Raw genomic sequence first — 7,058 nt, 5'->3', positions numbered from 1 at the left:
TTTATTTTCTTCCATTTTGGATATTTTTAACAAAGTACATGTATGGCTTCTATCAAAGGGAAGAAAATACAATTTTATTTTATGTTTTTAAAGAATCCCTCATGGCAGGAGAGAGATAATTATACAGAAAGAGCAGATCCACAGTTTTCCAATAAGCTGGAAGATAGTCTTGGGGTAGCCTTGGGATTTGAAGAGAACTGACCTGGCGTCTGGGAGGGTGTTATTGGAAGGATCCCTTCCCTGTCAGTCCAGCCACCACCTTTGGGAGCAGTGACCTCGGAAATGTGTTTGAATTGTGTTCTGTTTGTGCTGTCGTCCCCTCAGTTACTTGCCCTAACCCCGCTCTGCACAATCCAAGACTTCAGGAGAACTTAATCCTTCCCGTTCTAGTGTCTTTTTAATAATTGTACATGTCATGCTTTAAGTATTTTCAATCTTGTATGTTAAAAATAAACGAATAAATAAATAAATCCCCTGCCTTGGAAGGAACCACACGAGCTTGGATGTTGTCATCTTGGAACTGAGCGATGCCTCATCATTCTCTCTCTGCTGAAGCTGGGCTTGGATAAGGTAGTTCTTCCCGGCACAGCACAGAATCCTTAGGATTAGAAGCATCCCCTGCCCACCCCCAGCCCCAGTTCAGAATCAGCTCCGAGTGGATATTACTTCAGGATTGGGCACTGATTCTGATTCCCATCGCAGATCCTGAGGACAGGGACCCAGTTAAGGGTCCCAGTGGAACCAGCCCTGAAGAGCCTCAGGCCAACTTCAGGAAGCTTCTCCTAGCACTTGGAGGGGTGTCTATGGGAGGGGTGACTAGAATAGTGCCTGGCACATAGTTTGGTAAACAGCATGCATGACTGCCCAAATGGACTTTTCCACAGCTCTACCTACAAGAAGACTCCCCTGCCCATCGCTCACTACAATCTCTGTTATCTCAGAACATGGTTCCCGGTGTCAGCAGCCTCCAGTCAAGGTTGCTGCCCGGCGTGTGCCCATCTCTTCCCAGCTTTGTGCGCAGTGCCGGTAGCTTGAAATCAGCCGTGGTGGGAGAATTTACACCATGAACGTTGGCAAACACTGCAAATCATGGTTCCTCCCCACCCCCGACTGATTGTCAAACATTAACCAGCACACTACTGCCTCCGGTCTCATCTCTGCCACTTACCAGCTCTATGACTCAGACAAGTCACATAATCACTCTGAGCTTCAGTTTGCCACAGTGTGGAGATCCCATGGTATCTACCTAATGGAATCGTCTGGAGGATTAAATGCGATTATAATTCTGTAACGTGTTTAGCGCAATATTTGGCTTCTAGTAAAATACGCAGTACGCTTTACTTTAGTTCCAGTGTTCTATTGCTGCATAACAAACCACCCGCAAAATGTAGCGGCTTCAGACACATTTATTTTGCCCATGAATCTGTAACATGGCCAGGACTTAGTAAAGATCACCCCTAACTGGAGAAGCGTAAAGGCTGGGATCATCGGAAGCCATGTTCTCTCAGACACCTGCCATTTAAGCTGGCTGCCAGGGCCCTTAGCTGTGGCTCTTGATCAGAACACCCACGAATGACTTCTCCATGTAATCCAGGCTTCCTCACGGACCAGACGGTGGCTGGGTTTCGAGGGTGAATGTCCCAGGAAACAGCCAGGGAGCAGCTCTATCACTTTTTCTAACTTAACCTTGGAAATCACCCAGTATCACTTCTTCCACATTGTATTCATGAGAAGCAAGTCACTAAGGCTGGCCCATATTTAAGGGGAGAGGAATGAGATTCCTCCTTTTGATAAGAAGAGCGTGAAAGAATTTATGGGCATGTTTTTAAACCATCACTACTGTTATTATCGTGGCCCTTAGGATACTCTAGTTTCTTATAAGTGGGATAATTCCACTTCTTAGCCTATGAGCTCTCTGCAGGAGGACAGGGATCCTTTGGATTCATTAAGATCCCTCTCCCTCACTGCTCCCCAAGTGAACCTAGGGCCCTGTTTGCTGCAGAGTTCAGTAAATGTTATAGAAGTGAATTTCTTCTTACAGGAGCTGGCCCTGGACATTTGTACTTCACTGGATGACACCCTGTTGGTCCCATAGAAAACGAGGTGAGGGACTGGGCAGGGCACAGCCAGGAGGCCAGGACCACGACCCCAACAGCCTCTACTCATCCTGGGGCTGTGGGTGACCATGAGGGTAAGTTCATGGCCTAAACAAACTCCCTTACAAGCCTGCTCTGAAGATGGGTTGGCAAATCACTGTCTGGGAGTCAGATCATGGGCTCATGATATAATTTCTGTCTTGGCCTTAGATGTCCCAGTCTGTCAGATGGAAATAAGAAAAGGTCTGTGGGTTGGGCATTTGGAATAGATGATCATATTATTTATAACGTTGGGCTAGAATCCAATTTCTTCTTCTGGAAATGGTTGACAAGGTTGCAAGCCTCTCTAAGAAAAAAAAAAAAAAAAAAAGCCGAGAGAAATCTCTTCCCTTGTGCTAGGGACATGAATCCCATCTCATAGTGTCTTTGAAATCCACAAAGCTGGGATCCCAGAGAGAAGTAAGTGTGTGTGTGTGTGTGTGTGTGTGTGTGATATTTGGCGAGGACTTTTTCAGGAAAGACCCAGGAAAGAGAGACTCAGACGAACCTCCATTTCAACGGTGGGGGCAGACAACAAGCTGGGAGGGGACAGACCGGCCAGACCCAGCCCCTCAGCTGCCCTTTCCCTTATCCCTCCAGGTCCCTGTGTGCCACGTCTGGGTCAGGAGTTCTGGTCAGACCTTCCAAGACAACCCCTAAGGACATCGGGGCCTCTTACTGGGACTGCCTCCAACACAGGGAAATGGGCTGCCTGTGACCACAGAATGACCGACTCTAGGCTCATCAGGTGCCCCAGCTCAGTCACTTGTAAAAGCAGCAGAGTCGTCTGGAGAAGACTTTCCTAAAGTGGGGTTCATGAATCTCATAGCCAGCAGGGATGATATTTCAGAGGAAAAAAAAAAAAAAAACTGCCTTGGGCCCATTTCCCCCAGAAGCAGGCCCTGAGACAAAGATTTGAGTAGAAGTTTTTCACTTGGGAATGATCCCAGTGATCCTAGTGGAGAGGTGGAGAGAAGGGGAGGTGGGGAGGGGGAAGGAAACCGACAAGGGGTGCGTTGATGAGTGTTTGCCCCGGCTGGCAAGTGTGGCTCAGTCCCCCTGGGGCCTCTGGGATGTTGTGTGCGAAAAACACGCCCCAGAGAGCCTCACCGTGGCCCGCTCTGCTTAAGGGCTGCATCTGGGGCACTGGCTCCCTGGCACCACCAGCCTGCCCTGTGTGCCAGCTGAGCGTGGTCCTGCGGCCGGAGAAACGCCCCAGGTTGAGCATCAGGACACAAGCGGGGCATGGCAGGATCTGCCAGACACAGAAGCAATTCTGTTTATGTACATCTCATAAGGTACATAACGATTTCCATAGAAATCCATTACCTTGTGATCATTATCATGGTTTTGTGGGTACACTTGTGCCTCCAGAACTTAGTTGGCCAGTTCAGCTCAGCTCGTGTGTGGCAGAGAGAGGGGGCCATTAACTGTAGTTCAACTTGCTAGGGTATTTTCAACTGCTCTCGTGTTATTGTTTCCATCTCTCCTATTTCCATTTTATTGTCACTATCGTGGGGCAGTGTGGTCCCCAGTCATAAAAATGGATCCATAGTTCAAAAGAGGTTCATTAAAGCAAAGTTGTGGTACTGAAAATGGTTACAAACATGCTACAATATAAAATGTGAGCATATATACCAGGGTAGGTGAGTGTGTAGAAGGAGATGATTTTACACAAGTAGAAAAAAAAAAAAAAAAAAAGAGTGAATCAGAAAGACCGACGTGGGAATGGAGATCTGAAAATAGAATTTTGTTAGCTGATAATGTTTCCTCCGGTCCCGGAGGCATCGTCTATTATGAAACTTTGTCAAATACTAGCCTGAGGCCCACTGAGACTTTTGCATCATCTTCACATCAGGCCCTGTAAGCTAGTTAGAAAACCAATCAAGCCTTTCCAGAATATGGGTAGAATAATCATGTGTGCGTAATAATTATGCATTTTGTCACCGAGGACAGAGAAAAGATCAAAACCAGAGAAGCGGGGCGCCTGGGTGGCGCAGTCGGTTAAGCATCCGACTTCAGCTCAGGTCACGATCTCGCGGTCCGTGAGTTCGAGCCCCGCGTCGGGCTCTGGGCTGATGGCTCAGAGCCTGGAGCCTGTTTCCGATTCTGTGTCTCCCTCTCTCTCTCTGCCCGTCCCCCGTTCATGCTCTGTCTCTCTCTGTCCCAAAAAATAAATAAACGTTGAAAAAAAAAATTAAAAAAAAAACAAAAAACAACAGAGAAGCACCGTTAAAGTTGTGTAATTTGCAGTGAAAACCAACACAATTCAAACCACGGCTTGCAAATGGAGTCATAGGCTACTGGGGGAAAGCAGAGCAAGCTCTTGGCAAAATTACTTGATCAAACAACACTTCCGGATGTCACATAAAATTATCAATAGCGCATAGTGTGAGAGAGCAATTTCTGTCCTGAGTGAGTGCTAGCAGACAATGGGCTTTATTGTTGACTGAAACCACTTGTGGTAAGGCTTGTTCATTGTTGATCCAGAATGTATTCCACCCCTACTTTCTTGATAGCAGATTCCTGACTTTGGTCCATGCACCAACGTCTCCAATCTCCAACAATTAATTACAAGTAGTCTCACTCACTCACGGGCAGCCCATTTCCCACTTTCCCAGTCTCCCCAGCTGCTATAGGGGACCATGAAACACTGTCCTGGCCAGTGAAATATAATGGAAAGTGTGGTGAGGCTACATCTATGAAAGTTTTGTTTTGTTTGTTTGTTTGTTTGTTTTGAGGGTGGAGGGGCATAGAGAGAAGGAGAAAGAATCCCAAGCAGGCTCCATGCTGTTAACACAGAGCCCAACTCAGGACTCAGTCTTAGGAACCGTGAGATCATGACCTGAGCCAAAATCAAGAGTAGGATGCTTAACCGACTGAGCCACCCTGGGGGCTGCAAAGGTTGTTTTGTTTTTTGTTTTTTAATAAAATGGGCATACGTGCTGGTACCCCTCTTCTCCCTCTTCCCAACTTTTTAATGTTTATTTATTCATTTTTGAGAGAGAGAGAGAGAGAGAGAGAGAGAGAATGAGCAGGGGAGGGGCAGAAAGAGAATACCAAGCAGGCTCTGTGCTGTCTGTGCAGAGCCAGATGTGGGGCTCAATCTCATGGTTGGGTTCATGAGATCATGACCTGAGCCGAGATTCAGAGTCGAAATCCAGAGTGCCAGGTTTAACCGACTGAGCCTCCCAGGGGCCGCCCCCCCTTCCCAACTTAACCATGGTCATGATGCCTGGTGCTGGGGCAGCCATCTTGCACATATGAAGCACCCAGCACAAGGTAAAGTCTGAGAGAATTCTAGAGACATCAGCACTGACGTTATTGAACGTCAGTGACTGCCTCCTTCCAGCCTTCTTGTAAACTCCTCTGTGTTCAAAGCCATTGTGGCTTGGATTCTCCAGTCCTGGCCATTGAAGGCATTTCCGGTGGGTGTACCACTGAGGTGTGAGCTCTCCACAGAGTTTCAGAAAACACGTGAGGGAAACGTGTACCTGATGACTTTTTTGCGCGATTTACCACAAAATCCCTTCGCCAGGTGAGCTGAATGCGCTTCTGGTTTCCAGGTGGGCTCAGCTTCCCCAGCAGGAAAAGGAGAGGCTAGAGAATGAGATCAAGGCATTGGGTCCCCTGGTTCCCTGCCTGCCTGTGAGTCTCCCGGCCTTAGATGTGCTCTTAGCGTGGGGGTGGGCCAGTTCTCTCTACTCAGTTCTCTCCTTCCTGGTGACCATCCCCCGTTCCCTTCGGGCCCCTGGGTGGTAACAGCTGCTCCCACCTGATTGCAACATCCCCTGAGGTGCTCCTACACCTACGTGTTGGTAAACAGTCCTTGTAAACAAGCTTTCCTAAAATCATCCTACTCCAAGCGTGCCTTTATCTGTGCCTTTATCTGTCGGTAGGCCGGCTGATCTACCGGCATCAATCCACAGATTTGAAAGGAAACACGCGCACACACGCGCACGCACACACGCACACAACTTGCATCAGATCACCGGCCACAGACCACCGCATTCACAAAGGCCAGCTGTCGGGCAACAGGCTGGCTCCTGACCTCGGTATGTGTGAAAACAAGTAGCCGGAAGAGTCCAGGCACTCAATTCACGGCCTCTCTGACCGTGTCTCTTAAAATACTGCGCAGACAAATGGGCAGCAGGTAAAAGACAGCGTCGGACAAAGTGTGCCGGCTTGTTGGGGAAAGATAGCCACTTGAGGTTCTGAAACAGGAGGGGACATACAGCATCGCTTTGTGGCACGGGCGGTTCCTGGCTGTCCGTGGCTAGCTCACGCAGCGACTCAGCCGCCTGTTCAGTATCTTGATTACCCTGAACCTTTGGCTTCAGGGCGAGACTACAACCATTTTTCATGTTGAGGATAAGATATCAAGAATTTGAAGACAGAACTGTGGTGCCAAGGCTCAGCCTTTGAGAATATGGCCCTTTCCCTACATTTGAAGATTTTCCTCCTCTTGGCAGAGAAATAAATCAATAGAAAGGCAACCACTAGACAAATTAGAAACAGACTATAAACTTTCAAATCATCAGACGAAAATACAAACACATGGGCGCACACACATGCATATCAAAGAAAACAAAAAAGCACACGTAGTAAAACAAAAAACAGAGGAAGCATTAAAGTAGAAAACATAACAGCGATAAGATGATAGAATTAAGACTAATATGTCAGTTACATCAACAGATGTAAATAGGATAAACCCATCCTTATAATAGGAAAAAGATTCTCACGTCGAATCATAGAACAATCTCCCAATGTATGTTGTATAGAAGAGAGGCATCTGTACCAAAGTAACTTAGAAAACTTAAAAATGTAATATAAATTAAGTTATACAGGAAAATACTGAGCTGAGGCTTCAATGACCATCAGTCAGGGTTAAATTAAAAATGAAAACGTTAGGGGCTCCTGGGT

Source organism: Puma concolor, chromosome C2, assembly GCF_028749965.1.
Source record: "Puma concolor isolate L17-30 chromosome C2, mPumCon1.1.hap2, whole genome shotgun sequence".
Classification (NCBI taxonomy): domain Eukaryota; kingdom Metazoa; phylum Chordata; class Mammalia; order Carnivora; family Felidae; genus Puma; species Puma concolor.
This window is presented reverse-complemented; position numbering follows the sequence as displayed.